We start from the raw sequence: 16,064 nt of genomic DNA, 5'->3' as shown, positions 1-16,064 counted from the left end.
TGTCACAGATAGGGAAAAGGGTTCCACGTCCCAAGTTTCTACATGTTCAGAAGTGATGGTTCAAACAAAATTTTGCCAGATCAAAGAAAAGTGCAAGAAAAATAGATCTGTCGGCAATTGTAAGACTTGTGGTAAGTCTTTGTGTGGGCAATGTACTGCCATAAATCAAAGGCAATGCCTAAAATGCGAAACACCAAATGTTTAGAAGGTGAATTCTGCGCCATATTTTCATTTTTATGCTCCTCCACCTACATTTTCTCTGCTTTTTGTTCTTCAGTTGTTGTTTATATGTGTGCACTTGAATAAAAAAAAAGTTTGAAAAACGTCTATTATAATTATTGTTATTTTCTGTAGAAAAATAAGAAAAGCAGAAAAAAAACAATCAAAAGCATTACTGTTGGATCTCACAATAATAATACATTACAAAAAATATAATTATTAATAAATGACCACAAATGAAACTCTAAAAATAAACGAAAACAAGCAAGGAGTCAAAATGACTCCTTTCAGTAGTTCTAGGCGGGGTCACGAGTCCAGTAGTCCTAGTGTTAAGGCTTTACAGAGGTTTTTAGGTTTTGCTAATTTCTATCGCAAATTTATTAAAGACTTTTCAGTGGTAGCCAAACCATTGACAGACATGACCAAGAGAGGCACGGATTCCTCAGTATGGTCCAGTGCAGCCAGTAAAGCTTTTGAAACTTTGAAAAAGTGTTTTTCCACTGCACCCATATTAATACAGTCTGACATCACTCAGCCATTTGTGGTAGAGGTGGATGCCTCTGAGGTAGGGGAGGGAGCTGTATTGTCTCAGGGGATTTCTCCGAGTAAGTGGCGTCCGTGTGCATTTTTCTCAAGAAAATTATCTCCTACAGAGAAGAATTATGACATTGGTAACAGGGAGCTGTTGGCAATCAACCCTCCGTCAGGAACAATATTCGCACTAACTCGTAATGGAACAATGTGCCTGTCAAGCGCAGGCTAGAAAAATGCCTAGAATATCTAATTTTCTCAATTTCAATTATCTAAAAGTGATCATAGACCTTCATAGGGATGTAATAAAAGAGACTACACCAGGGGTGTCAAACTGCATTCCTCGACGGCCGCAAACCATGCGTGTTTTCAAGATTTCCTTAGCATTGCACAAGGTGCTGCAATCATTATGTTTGTAGGTCAAGGGTGTCAAACTGCATTCCTCGAGGGACAAAAACCATGCGTGTTTTCAAGATTTCCTTAGCATTGCACAAGGTGCTGCAATCATTATGTGTGTAGGTGATTAAATTATCACCTGTGCAGTACAAGGAAATCCTGAAAATATGACCTGTTTGCAGCCCTCGAGGAATGCAGTTTGACACCCCTGGTGTAGGTGATTAAATTATCACCTGTGCATTACAAGGAAATCCTGAAAACATGACCTGTTTGCAGCCCTCAAGGAATGCAGTTTGACACCCGGGGACTACACATTATCAGGTGCAAAACAAACCCATTTACTCAACATAAAAGTAATAACTTTGGTATACACAAATTTCAAAACTCCCACCAAATAGCCATTCATTTGTAAGAAAATCTGCCTTATTTATATGAAATATCCACAAACCTTTCTCTATCCATTCATAAAACAAGCTAAATAAACAATAGTAATGACTAAAAACATTACATACCAACCTTATAAAGTATGATGTGTTCGGGACCAATGAGCCTGAGAAGCCAGCACAGCTATATCTTCCTTCCCGAAGCTCTGCAGACCAACTGTGGTATCAGGTTTCACACAGCAGCTAGAGCCAGGAGACTATCTACAGGGAGGGGGTTTCCTGAAAATCTGGTGAGAAGAGAGAAATGAAAATAGAAGTGCTGCGCCTGTCAGATCCATTGTTCCTGACGGAGGGTTAAACGGGCATTTGAGGAATGGCGTCATTTTTTGGAGGGAGCACTTCACCCTGTCATGGTGATCACAGATCAGAAAAATCTGTTATATTTAGAATCTGCAAACTGTCTTACACCTAGGCAGGCAAGATGGTCTCTGTTCTTCGCTAGGTTCAATTTCTACAGTACATTACGTACGGGTCAGGAAATAAGAATGTCAAGGCCGATGCGTTATCCCGTTGATTCCCGGGGGGTGGGGATAATTGTGAACCAGGTCCCATACTGCAGAAGGGTGTAGTAGTCGCCACAATTAATTCTGATCTTGAGAAAGAGGTGGTAGAGGCACAGGGGGACGCCCAAGCAGCCTGTCCGTTAGGTAAACTTTTTGTTCCAGCTAATCTCTGTCTCAGGGTCATAAATGAGCATTATGACTCAGTTTTGGCCTGACACCCTGGAAGTAAGGTTACCGCGGACCTACACACTCGTCAATTTTGGTGGTCTGGGGTAAGACATGATGTACAGGAATATGTCGCTGCCTGCAGTGTGTGTGCCCGATCCAAGTCTTCTCGTTCTCGCCCGTCTGGGTCTCTCCAACCTTTGGAGAATCCAAATAGACCTTAGACTCATTTGTCAATAGATTTCATCAGTGACTTACTGGTTTCGGAGGGTAATACAGTTATTTTAGTCATAGTTGATAGATTTAGCAAGATGTCTCATTTCATTGCGCTCCCCGCATTACCAAATGCTAAGACTCTGGCACAGGTCTTTATTAAGGAGGTTGTGAGACTGCATGGTATTCCTTCAGACATTGTCTCAGACCGTGGGGTGCAGTTTATTTCTAAGTTTTGGAGGGCTTTCTGCAGCCGGCTGGGGACTCATTTGTCGTTTTCTTCAGCTTTTCATCCTCAATCCAATGGTCAGACTGAACGCATAAATCAAAATCTTGAGACTTATCTCAGGTGTTTCATCTCAGAGAATCAGGAGGACTGGGTTAAATACTTACCGTTAGCAGAATTTGCTATAAACAATCGTACTCATGAGTCTACTGGTAAGTCCCCGTTTTTCAGGGCATATGGTTTTCATTCTCAATCTAGTTCATTTAATAGGAGGAATTCCTCAGGTGTTCCTGAAGAGGAGAGGTTTTCTTCATCCATCACGTCCGTATGGCAAGGGGTTCTTGAAAAATTAAAGAGGATGGGTTCCAGGTATAAGAATGCGGCTGATCGGAGATGTGTGGAAGGTCCGGACCTGTGTGTTGGTGATTGGGATTGGTTGTCCTTGAAAAATATTAAGCTGAGAGTTCCCTCGTGGAAATTGGGCCCTAGGTTCATTGGCCCTTATAGGATTGTGGCCGTCGTGAATTCCGTTGCTTTTCGGCTGGCTTTGCCTCAGTCATTTAAGATCCATAATGTTTTTCATCGCTCCTTACTCAAAAAGGTTGTGGCGTCATCCAATCAGTCCCCTTCACCTCCACTTCCGGTCGTTGTTGATGGAAATCTCGAGTTCCAGATTTCCAAGGTTATGGATTCTCGTTTAGTTCGTCGATCCCTACAATATCTGGTACACTGGAGAGGGTACGGTCCTGAGGAAAGGATGTGGGTACCTGCTGCTGATGTCCATGCGGTTAGGTTGGTTTAGGCATTTCATACAGCTCATCCTGAGAAACCTGGTCCTGAGGTTCCGGAGGTCCCTCGTAGAAGGGGGGGTACTGTCATGAGGCTATCGCGACAGAGAGGTTCTAGAGAACCGCAGCGCTCTGGGCCTCATTCACACACAGTGAACAGAAGCTCTTCACCTGTATTCTGACCTGGCTGCTTTGTGCCAGCAGTGCAGGAGTTAACCTTATTGCTGAGTTGCTGAGAGCTGGGTCTCTCTCAGCTGAAGTGGATTTTGTAATCTGATCCTCTATATAGACCCAGTCCTGACTTCAGCTATTGTCAGTGATCAGTTCTACTGCCTGGCTTGGAGGTTGAAGGAGCGTAATGTTGGTGTTGGAGGTTTATTTACAGAGATTGGTGTCTGCTGTTTTGCTTGCATATTAAACCTATTTTCCTTCCTAGTTTTCTCCTTCTCTTCCCTTCTATGTGTACCCTCTGTGGTTGAGTGAGCATTTGGTGAGTTTGAGACTTTTAGTTACTTTGTCTGTATACCCTGTTGTTTTATTATTACACTGGTGCAGTCAACCTCCTTTGGGGGGAGAGGGGGCCACTGATAGGGCCTGCACAGGAGACAGGGATACGCTGGCGGCTCAGGTCTCCTAACCATCATAGCTACCCCTGAGTTAAGGGAAAGCCAGGGCCCCATTACAGTGGTAGGGACAGGCTCAGGTCCCAGTACGCCGTCCTGCCCCTTTACCGCCGCTTGTGGCGTGACAATCAACAGGGTTCACATGTTGTGCTGCTACAGCCAGTCCAATTTTTGGCAACAGTGTCTATGATGCCCATAGTATATTTTTAAAAAATGTATCCCCCTTGGGAAAATGTTTGTGAGCCCATGCACTGCATGTATGGGCATTACAAGTCTAGTAGACCCGCTCCTTAACATTGGGCCAAATTTTTAATTGTGCTAGTTGGTCAGGGGAGTCTATGTGCACATATTCACATCACTACAAGGCTTGCAGTCACTGTATGTTAGTCTATTGATCTCCCTGCATACATCAAAAAGCTTCAATACTGTCTGCGGCTGCTGTTTATTTAATATATACCTAGCTGCAGTTTTCTGTGGCATTTTTTTCACCTTATACCTGCTCATTTTATTATAAAGCAATCCATAGCCCCTTTTTTCAACATTTATTTGCTTGGTCTCGCTGCAGACTACAGCCAGGTTATTGAAATACAAGAGCGTGAAAATATTATTTTTTACCAAATTTTTTGGGGCCCAGGCATCAGATGTTAGTGGGCCTAAAAATCTGTCTTTTTGGAGGGTACTATCTAATATTTTGTAGTGTCTTACAACATTTTTGGACACCATTTTGCTGCCCCAAAAAACTTTAGCTGGCCCCCAAAAATTTAGCTACAGTTGTTATATTTATCACTGTGAGTTGTACACCACACGCATAGCATATCATTGCTCTAAATATCTTAAAATTTTAGTACTCCAATTTTATTTTTGGGTGTCATAGCCAATTTTGATGTGACAAACAAAATTAAGGTAACATTTTGTTCAGTCTGTTATCTCTGGCTGATGCCTGGTGTATCAATGGTGTCAAAATCCGTGCTTTGCAGGCATACGTTGCATTCTTCTGTCTGCTACCTTTGGTCTACGCAGTATTTTTTTTTTAAATGTAAAGAAAAAAAATGTATGCAGTCTGTTTTGTCAGGCTGAGGCCTGGTGTATCTGTGGTAGAAAAATCGTTGCTTTGCACGCATAAGTTGCATAGTTCTGCCTGCTAGCCTTGTTCTACTCTTTGTTTCTGTTTTCTAAAAATTCAATAAAACCCCCCCAAAAAAGTGCTCGACTTCAACCAACATCACCAGATTCATCTTCATGCGCATTTGCTGTGTGATCTTGAACATGTTCTGCAGAAGAGCATTTGCCACGTCCTAATTTCTCCGGGTGTAAAAGAGCAGCCAATTATTCATATCTCGGGGGCTGATCAGGGCGTCACCCCTCAGCTCTTGCAACCAATCAGAAAACTGTGGATTATATTCAGCAGATTTGTCATTTTGCACGATTTGTTTGCAGAGGTGCGATTCTCCATTCGAACTGTAGGAGTTCGGTATCGAAATTCAGCCCCAGTCACATAACCCTTTCTGAACGCTTTCATCCTTGTGTATGTAGTTCATGAACTTCCCAACTTGCCGCTCCCTCTGTTCTGGTGGTAAGCGGGAGTGAACGGCCAGGTCTTTCATGACATTGATGTCATTTCTCATTCTGTTGGTCAGACCTGTTAGGTTACAGAACTTTGGCACCAGTACAATGGCTCCATCTGTGGCTCCCGGCTTGGGCCTCCAGAGGATGTTCACAATTATCAGCTGGATCATGTCTTTCACTTGTTCATTGTATTGGTTCTTATAGTAGTCCACAAAGCTGATCTTGCTTCTTGAAGGTGGACACTGTAGTCATGTTCCAGGTGATCTCATCTATACAGTAGGTTTTAGTGTTGTACTTGGTGAGGACGATCCGTCCGATCAGCTCCTTGCAGCAGGGGTCCTGGAACCTCTAAAGGCCACACGAGGAGTAGTGGCTGCTCACCATGTTGTGCACAGTCTCATTCCTGAGGACTTTATGGCTGACATCAATGCTCAACATGATGCTGGACTCGTACTGGAGGATGGAGGTGGAAAACCCTGGGCAGATGGCAAGTCGGTGGGCTCTGACTTCGGTGGCGTCGCTCAGGTGTAATAGTTACATCCTATCTGCTTCATATCTGTAACAACTCTGCTGGCATCATGGCGTGGCCTCTCTATCTTACCCACTGCTCCAGGTCATGTTATGGTTTCTGTTTCTTGCCAGCACCATATTCTGTGCTGGTTTCTGCATGCTTCCTGGCTGGGTGCTAAGGGGGCGGTGCCTGAACTCTCTGGATAAGAATCAGGTGCACCTGTCTAATCTGTTCCTGACCAATTGCCAAGAGGCCTCCAGTATTTAGGGCAGTGGACTGGGCCTGTGTAATGTGTTAGCCCAGTTTGTGTTTAGCTTCTGAGTTGCCAGGCCTTGCTCTTTGTTACTCCCTCTCTAGAGGCTTTTCTCCTTGCCTTGCCTTGATGTTGTTTGTCTCCCCTCCAGGAGGCTGTATATCCTGGTCCCTGTGTCTTTGTTCTTGTACCTTGTCTTGTTCCATTACCTTGTCTGAATTTAGTCCTATCTCTGTCTCCTTGTCTGTGACTTCCTTCCCTGCTATGTGTCTCCTTGTGTTCTCAGTCTGCTTACGCTCCGCACTCTTGCGGCTCTGCCTGCTCTGAACCCTTGTGACTGCCTGGGCTCCGCTCTCTTGTAGCTTTGCCTCTGCTCCGCACTCCTGCGGTTCTGTTCCGCTCTACTCTGCTCTGCTGCTGCAGAGACCTCTTGCTGCAACTCCTCTCCGCATTCCTTGCGGTTCTGCTCTGCTTAGCTTCTGTTGCTGCTCCATCTCCTGCTGCTCTATCATTCCTATCCGCAGCCCTGCAGTTCTCTTTCTGTGTGAACAGGTCCCAACCACACTGCATTCCTTCTTGCTTGTTTCCGTACCTGTATCTCCTGTATGAACAGGTCCCAACCTGTTCCTTCCCACTCCATTCCTTCCTGCTTGTTTCTGTGCCTGCATCTCCTGTGTGAACAGGTCCCATCCTGTTTCTTCCCACTCCATTCCTTCCTGCTTGTTTCCGTACCTACATCTCCTGTGTGAACAGGTCCCAACCTGTTCCTTCACACTCCATTCTTTCCTGCTTGTTTCCGTTCCTGCATCTTCTGTGTGAACAGGTTCCTACCTCTTCCTTCATACTACATATCCGTACCTGCACCTCCTGTGTGAACAGGTCCCTACCTGTTCCTTCATACACCACACCAACCTGCCCTGTGCCTCTGCCGTTCCTGCCAGCCCTGTGTGTCTGCCGTTCCTGCCAGCCCTGTGTCTCTGCCGTTCCTGCCAGTCCTGTCTCTGCCAGCCTTGCGTCTCAGCCGTGCCAGCCTACTCGTCTGAGTTTCATCCGTGCTCATCTGCTAGTCCTGCCTGATGCCCACACCTGTCCTTTTGTTCCTGTTCTCCAAGTGGGATCAGCCAGACACCACCCTGGAGTAGCACCTGGCAGCTGCCTGCCGCACAAGCCTGACCTCACCATCAGAGGCTCCAGTGAAAACCAAGGCAGCTGTCATAGTCACGCCCCTTCAAGGGTAGTCTGGTTCATGGCACAGTGGGGCCACAAATCCCCGAGCTCACGGCCACCAGTCAGGGCGTGAGTGTGACAACATCCATTATCTTCAGGAGTCTTTGTAAAATGATGTTATAGAAATAGAAGCAGGTGGGCGAGGTCGGTGGAAGCTCGTTGGTCAGGGTGATTGTTATCTGCACGATCTCTCCATTTCGAGTTTGGCTGAACACCTTAATGACCTTATTCACTCTTTTTGGTAAAAACAACATGTTCCATCAAATGCCCTCGCTTTCCCGATGGTTTCTTCATGCTGGTACAGGAGGTCATACCGCAAACGCTTGGACTCCACGGCAGGGTTGAAGTCAACGTGATACTGGTACAGGGCCCACTGTGGTCGGGACACCAGCTTGATGTGGTTGGTCACAAGAACAATCTTGATTCCAGAGGCACCAGCTTTCAATTTTTGGATGTGTAAGTTAGTCTGCCGGGTGTTCACCCCGACGTCATGGAAGTAATGCCTACGGCCGCCCCGTTCCCCTGACAGACACTTCTGCAAGTCCGATTGACACCTGCAAAACCTTGGGCAATGCTCTGCTGCCACTGCCGGCAGACCTCTCTGGCACCCTCTTCCGACGAGCAAAGGCTCAGGAGCTGGCTGCCGAGATCTGACTGCTGGCCGGGGTCCTTAGGGCTGCTGTACCTGTCCAGGTAGTCTTTGTGGGGCCTGTTCCCGCACAAGACCTCGGACGCGGGCCCGGGATCTTGCTCTTCAACAAATCTTTTACTGCGTACAAAAACCAGTCAATAGTGTGTATTATGCCTAGTTTTTAATAAGGCCTTTATCAATGTTTCCTCATTCTCCATCATTAGATCACCATGGTGAACATGGTGTATGCTGCTACAGCCACTGAATTTTTGGGCAAGGGTGTCTATGATACCCATAAATAAATTTTTAAAACTGTAAGTCCCATGGGGAAATGTTTGACAGCCCATGCACTTCGTGTATGGGCATTACAAGTCTAGGAGACGTGCTTCTTAACATTGGGCCTAGTTTTTAATAATGCCTTCCTCCACATATCATCATTCGCCGCCACTAGCACACCATGGTGAACATGTTGTATGCTGCTACAGCCATTCAATTTTTGGGCAAGGGTGTTTATGACACCCATAAATACATTTTTTAAAACTGTAACCCCCATGGGGAAATGTTTGTCAGACCATACACTTAGTTTATGGGCAGTACGAGTCTAGGAGACATGCTCCTTGGTAATGGGAATGTTTTGTTTAGAAGGCCGTCCTCCTTGTTTCTTCCAAGGGGGATTGGGGTGCGTGTAAATTTGGGTCAAGGCTGCCCTTGCATTCAATGCATAAGGAACCTTTATAGAAGGACAAACTTTAGACTGTGAAGTGGGTTTTCCTGTGGCCATCCATTATCTGTGTTCAAAGGCTTATTGGGGTGCATATGACTTGATAGCAGGCCAAGCATTGCATTCAATGCAACATTTTTTTTCAGGAGACCCTCTTGTACCTCTCATGAAAGGGGTATTGTAATTGTTGGCAACCCAGCCAGTCACTGCACAGGCAATAACAGCATAGGAGACCCACTCTTTAATAATGGCCCTTTAAGAATATTAATGCCTGCTAATGCCCCTCTAAAAATAGGCTTTGTGACTTTAAGAGTCCCTCCTTCAGAAATAAAACAAGCTGTGTCTCCTTATGTGTCACACACCACATGCCCAGCTAGGGTTATTAAATATTACAGTGACATTTCCAAGTGAATGCCTTTGTATTGGTTGAAAGCAATGTTAAAGTTGAAAAACACATAAAAAAGGCTGCATGTGAACATAGCCCAAGTGGTGGAGGGACATTTTGGTCTGGGGTTAATTATTTTGCCTTATATACAAGTCATTAGCCTGGAAAGGATGTAGCTTAACATATTTCCCAGCAAAATCCATTTTCGTTTTTGTATTTTTTTGGTGCACCTGCAAAAATTGCGTGAAACTCTGACAACATTGCTTACAGTTGTAACCTAGGACTCAGAAATGCTTCCAAGGGTGATCTCCATGATGTTCCTGTGTCATTTGAGCAGTGTTTCCATAATTTTTAGATGTTTTAAGACCTTAAAAGGACCCCCGGGGGGATCACGGTAAAAATACTCGGGTTTCCCTTAAACTTACATTGGGCTCAATGCTCGGGTTGAGTAACCGAGTATTCCAATTTGCTCGACCCGAGCATTTTAGTGCTTGCTCATCACTAAAAATGACCACAAAATAAGACAAATAATGAAATAGAATACATAGTCAGTCAATAAATATAAAATAAATAATTTTTGAAATTCATTCCATTGGGATATTTGGTGTTTAACCTAAGAATCCAGAAAGCTTTCCTCATATTGAGGTTTTTCTTTTTATCACCTCCACGAATAGGATTATTAACCTTTTCAATGCCAAACAATCTGAAGTCCAAAACATCACTCTTATATATGTTAATAAAATGCTTAAAGGCTCCAGAGTAAGATGCATTTTTATTGTTAATATTAGAGAGGTGTAATCTAATATATAATTGCCTAGAATACTACTTCCTGCAATTTGTGCCAACTTCCTGTCCGGAGCTAATGTCCGGAGCTAATGTCCGGAGATAAGTGACGTCAACAATGTCCAGTGTCTGATTGGTTGCCGCCTGCTGCGAGTGACCAATCAGAAACGTGCCGTACTGTGACACACTCCGCCCGCCATTTTGGTGTGATTTTTGAATTTTTACCTCACAGCAAGTTTCTACTTCGTGGAGGCTGGCCCAGTGACGTTGCTCTTCAAGCTCCTGCCGAATTTCGTCAAAAAAATGATAATACCATTTACCAAAACTATATATATTTAGTTGTGAAGTGGTTCAGTGACATTTTCACACCAATTTTGAACTTTTGTTTGGTGTTTTCTCCATATACTGCCTATTATTCACTGACTGTTATACTGAGAGACTGCCGTTTATTAACCTCTTCTTTGCCACATTGGGTATATTGCTCTATTATTTGCCACATAAGGACATTGTCCATTATTGCCCAGCAATTTCTCTGCAATATAAACTGCCTATTTAATACCTGATGGGCACACAAGTATGCGCCAGTATGGGTACTAAGAGCCTTTCCACATAATAATGAAATATTTTAAAATGTCATAGAACATACCAATATACATAGTTATTGATACATATTATTTATTATTTACATTATTGTTCTTAAGCAAAGAACCGTTGTTGTGGCATTTGCCACAACATGCAAAGTTGTCGTCTGATGTCTTTCATCCCTCCCCTCATAAGCATGTTCATGGATCCTGTGTAACTGTACCTTAAATAACAAGAATTGTCAAGAGCTGGTGAGTGCAGCCATTTTTTGTTCTTTCTTACTATTATTTATTAATTGTATTATTCTTACATTTGAATAAATAAAGTATATATGGATTCTAGACTCCCGATTCTTTAGAATCGGGCTGCCATCTAGTTTAAATATAATTTATTTGGCATTTTTGGGGGGAATGTGCCTGAAAAAGGTCAGATGTTTTTTTTAATATTTTTAACATGGCTTGACATCCTAAATAAAGTTTGGGATTTTATTTACAAGTTGAGGTGCCGACTATATCCCTCCCCTTCTTTCCACGTGGATGTTCAGCGGGACCTGCACTCAACTGTTACATATTGGACCTGGCCTCATTTGGATTGGATTGCTACAGCATGCAGCTTCCTGACCCCCTCTTGCCTCCTCACAATTGCAGAGACTTTATTGCCGGCCCAGAAGCAACAGTGTCGGGAACTGCTGCAGTGAAACCGTGACCTATTCTCAGAGCTGCCAGGGATACACAGGTGGTGAAGCATGATGTGTTAACAGAGCCACATTTAAGGGCGAACCTCAAGCCCTATAATATTCCTGAAGAATGTCAGAAGATAATATCAATTGAGCTTAACCCTGCTGTACTGTTCAGGTCAATATGACCCGAAATGATTTTTGAGACCCTGTAGATTTTTTTATATGAGGATTTGAAACTAGTGGTATCTTGACTTCTCATTTGTGGAGCTGTATATATATATATATTTTTTTTGTTTACTTTTTGCTACACGCTGATTGTTACACTTGTACTGTTCGGGTCAATATGACCCGATAGCATTTTATACTGTTCTACGGGTCTCTGATTATTTCTGACTGCAAAAGTTATGGTTTTTTTATGTGTACTTCATCTCAAACTGGTGGTGGTTTCACTGTTCTTATCAGTAAGCAAGTAATTATCTAGTATTATCCATTTGCTGTTTGTGAGAGAGGAGACTGGTTGTCTATCATTCAAAGGCTGGGGGACAGAAGATGATGTCCCACAGGTGTTTTTTTTTGCTGTTTTTGGTGCTGTTTTTGAACAGCACCAAAGACCTGCATCAAAAACCACATAAAAAACAGCACCAAAAACAGCACCAAAAACCTGCATCAAAAACAGCACCAAAAACCTGCATCAAAAACAGCACCAAAAACCTGCATCAAAAACAGCACCAAAAACCTGCATCAAAAACAGCACCAAAAACCTGCATCAAAAACAGAATCAAAAACTGCACCAAAAACAGCATCAAAAACGGCAACAAAAACTACATCAAAAACCGCATCATAAACAGCACCAAAAATGCATCAAAAACAGCACCAAAAACCTGCATCAAAAACAGCACCAAAAACAGCATCAAAAACAGCACCAAAAACCTGCATCAAAAACTGCACCAAAAACTGCATCAAAAACTGCATCAAAAACAGCACCAAAAACTGCACCAAAAATGCATCAAAAACAGCACCAAATTTCACAAATTTCACAACAAATTTCACAACGTGCGTTGGTACGTCGGCCCGACGCATAGCGACGGACCCGTACCAACGCAAGTGTGAAAGAGGCCTTTATGAGCATTGAATTAAAAAAAAAAAACAGAAAAAAACGGCGTCGGCTCCCGCGCAATTTTCTGCACCAGAGGGGGAAAGCCGACGGCCGGGGGGCAATATTTGTAGCCTGCTATGAATGTCAGCCCACAGCTGTCTGCATAGCCTTTACTGGCTATTATAATAGGAGGACCCCCAAAAAAATGACGTGGGGTCCCCCTATATTTTATAGCCAGAAAGGCTACGCAGGCAGCTGCGGGCTGATATTCATAGCCTAGAGAGGGGTCATGGATATTGCCCCCCCCCCCTGCTACAAATACCAGTCCGCAGCCGCCCCAGAAATGGCGCATCTGTGATATGCGCCATTTCCGGCATTTAGCCCCTCTCTTCCCACTCCCGTGTAGCAGTGGGATATGGGGTAATAAGGAGTTAATGTCACCTTGCTATTGTAACATTGTGACATTAAGCCGGGTTAATAACAGAGAGGCATCAATAAGACGCCTATCCATTATTAATCCAATAGTAAGAAAGGGTTAATAAAACACGCACACATTCGGAAAAAAGTATTTTAATATTCTTCATTTAACCATACTTACCATACTTCAGCGCCTGCAAAAAACATAAAATAATAAACCGTATACTACCTGTCCGCCGTAGTCCAATTAATAACGAGTGTCCCACGACGATCTCCCCTATAGAACAGTGACATCGGGTGATGTCACTGCTCTATAGGACCCTAAGTGACACACTGACAGGAGACAATGGCTCCTGCAGTGTATCACTGAGGTTACTAAAGTTCAAAGTCTTACTTTATGGCAATTGCTGCATGGGAAAATTTCTCACCCAGCAATGCCATAAGTGAGGCTAGGGACTATTTTTTTACAGCGGCGGAGGAATCCCTTCCTCCCGTCATTGTGTTTCTGGAACCCCTAGAGAGCGGTCACATCAGCTGTTGCTGCCGTTCTCCACGGGAGATCGTCGTGGGACACTCGTGGATTTCTGCGGACAGGGAGTATATTGGTTGTTTGTTTTTTTTATATTTTTTTACAGGTTGACACTGGCTTCGGGGATCAAAATGACAAGTAATGGTGAGTATGTACTCTATGTTTAATGTACTGTATGTCTATATGTATGTCATGTATGTAATTTATGAATATACTGTATGTAGTATGTATGTAGTATGTATGTAGTATGTATGTATGTAGCATGTATGTAGTATGTATGTTGTATTTAGTATGTGGTATGTATGTAGTATGTATATAGTAGGTATGTAGTATGTATGTATGTAGTATGTTGTATGTATGTATGGAGTATGTATGAAGTATGTATGTAGTATGTATCGAGTATGTATGTATCGAGTATGTAGGTATGGAGTATGTATGTATGGAATATGTATGGAGTATGTACGTATCTAGTATGTATGGAGTATGTATGGAGTATGTATGGAGTATTTTTTTTTCTCATTCAACACATTAGCCGGATGATGGGACTACTACTGTCCCATCATTGGCTAATGTGCCAGTCACTGTCAGTGTAGCAGGCATTGTCTGATGGGACTTGTAGTCCCATCGGATGATGCATGCACACACGCAGAGAGCCCCGGCTCAAACACACACGCAGTCTCCGCCCACGTACCGCCCACACTTCATTATAGTGCATTATTGCACTATGGTAACTTCTGATTCCGATTTCCGATATCGCACAAGTATCGGATCTCGGTATCAGAATTCCGATACAGCGAATATCGGCCGATACCCGATACTTGCAGTATTGGAATGCTCAACACTAGTAGAGATTCTACCAAAATTGTATAATAGTGGTGAAAATGTAACTGTTGATGAGCAACTGGTGGCACTCCGAGGTAGGTGCCCATTCAGACAATATATACCAAGTAAGCCAGCAAAATACAGCATCAAGATCTGGACACTTTGTGACAGCAAAAGTTCATATGCTCTAAATGTTCAAGTGTATACAGGAAAAACCCCTGATGAAAGACATGAAAAAAATCAGGGTATGCGTGTTGTTCTCGATTTGACTCATGGACTAAAAGGAGAAAATGTCACATGTGACAACTTTTTTACATCCTATCAACTAGGCCAGATGTTGAAGAAAAAACAACTTACCATGCTGGGTACTATAAGAAAAAACAAACCTGAACTACCGCAAGGTATCCTTAGCAAGAGAGAGGAAATGCAACTGTTGTTTCTTATCTTCCAAAAAAAAACAAGCAGGTAATTCTAATGAGCACAATGCACCATGACAATCCGTAAGTGATAGAGAAGACAGAAAGCCTGACATTATTTTGGATTATAATGCCACAAAGGGAGCAGTTGATACTTTAGACCAAGCAATATCAACATATACATGCAAACGCAAAACCAATCGGTGGCCAATGATTTTATTTTATAACATACTGGACGTTTCTGCATACAATGCATTTGTCTTATGGAGAGAAATCGACCCCGATTGGAACCAGAATAAGCTGCATAAAAGAAGATTATTTCTTGAGGAATTGGGCAAATCCCTGGTTAGGCCATATATTGAGAGCAGAAAAGTGACCCCCAGAAGTGAAGGAGCAACAGCCATTGTAAAAAAGTGTCCAGCATGCTCAAGAAAGAGACTCCACATCCACGGCTCCACCAGCACAGCTACCAGCAGCACAGCTACCAGCAAAAAAAGGAAGATATGTAGCTTCTGTCCATCTTCCTGTGACAAAAAGACTAATCTGACATGTGCTGGATATTCAAAATATCTGTGTAAAGGACATGTGTCTTATTACTGTGTTCAGTGTAAAAACACATGAACATGTTCAGTTTTTCTTTTTTCTTTCTAAAAAGGTTGATGTTTTTATGATTTTTCATTTGTTGATTTATAAATATTGTTTTCAAAAAGTTAAATTTCATGTTTTAGTAATAATGTTGAGCATTCCGATACCGCAAGTATCGGGTGTCGGCCGATATTTGCGGTATCGGAATTCCGATACTGAGTTCCGATATTTTTGTGATATCGGGAATCGGTATCGGGATTAAGATTCATGTGTAAAATAAAGAATAAAAATAAAAAATATTGATATACTCACCCTCGGACGCGCCCTGGTTGTCACCGCTGCAACCGCCATGCTTCCTTTCTTAGGAATGAGCACGTTAATGACCTTCGATGACGTCGTGGCCTGTGATTGGTCACGTGAGTGGTCACATGACCACTCACGCGACCAATCACAAGCCGCGACGTCATCGAAGGGCCTTAACGCGCTCATTCTTAGGAAGGGAATCATGGCGGTTGCAGCGGTGACAACCAGGGCGCGTCCGAGGGTAAGTATATCAATATTTTTTATTTTTATTCTTTATTTTACACATGAATATGGATCCCAGGGCCTGAAGGAGAGTTTCCTCTCCTTCAGACCCTGGGAACCATAGAGGATACCTTCCGATATTTGTGTCCCATTGACTTGTATTGGTATCGGATATCGGTATCGGCGATATCCGATATTTTTCGGATATCGGCCGATACCATCCGATACC

The 16,064-nt window shown here is 43.2% G+C and overlaps 1 pseudogene; it reads right to left on the bottom strand.

The window, feature by feature from the left end:
* Positions 1-5,279: 5,279 nt before the first annotated feature.
* Positions 5,280-15,661, bottom strand: LOC138646107 (piwi-like protein 1; annotated as a pseudogene).
* Positions 15,662-16,064: the final 403 nt, after the last annotated feature.

The sequence above is a fragment of the Ranitomeya imitator genome, chromosome 7 (assembly GCF_032444005.1).
Source record: "Ranitomeya imitator isolate aRanImi1 chromosome 7, aRanImi1.pri, whole genome shotgun sequence".
Taxonomy (NCBI): Eukaryota; Metazoa; Chordata; class Amphibia; order Anura; family Dendrobatidae; genus Ranitomeya; species Ranitomeya imitator.
Note: the sequence above shows the minus strand (reverse complement) of the source record. Positions and strands in the feature narration are given on the sequence as shown.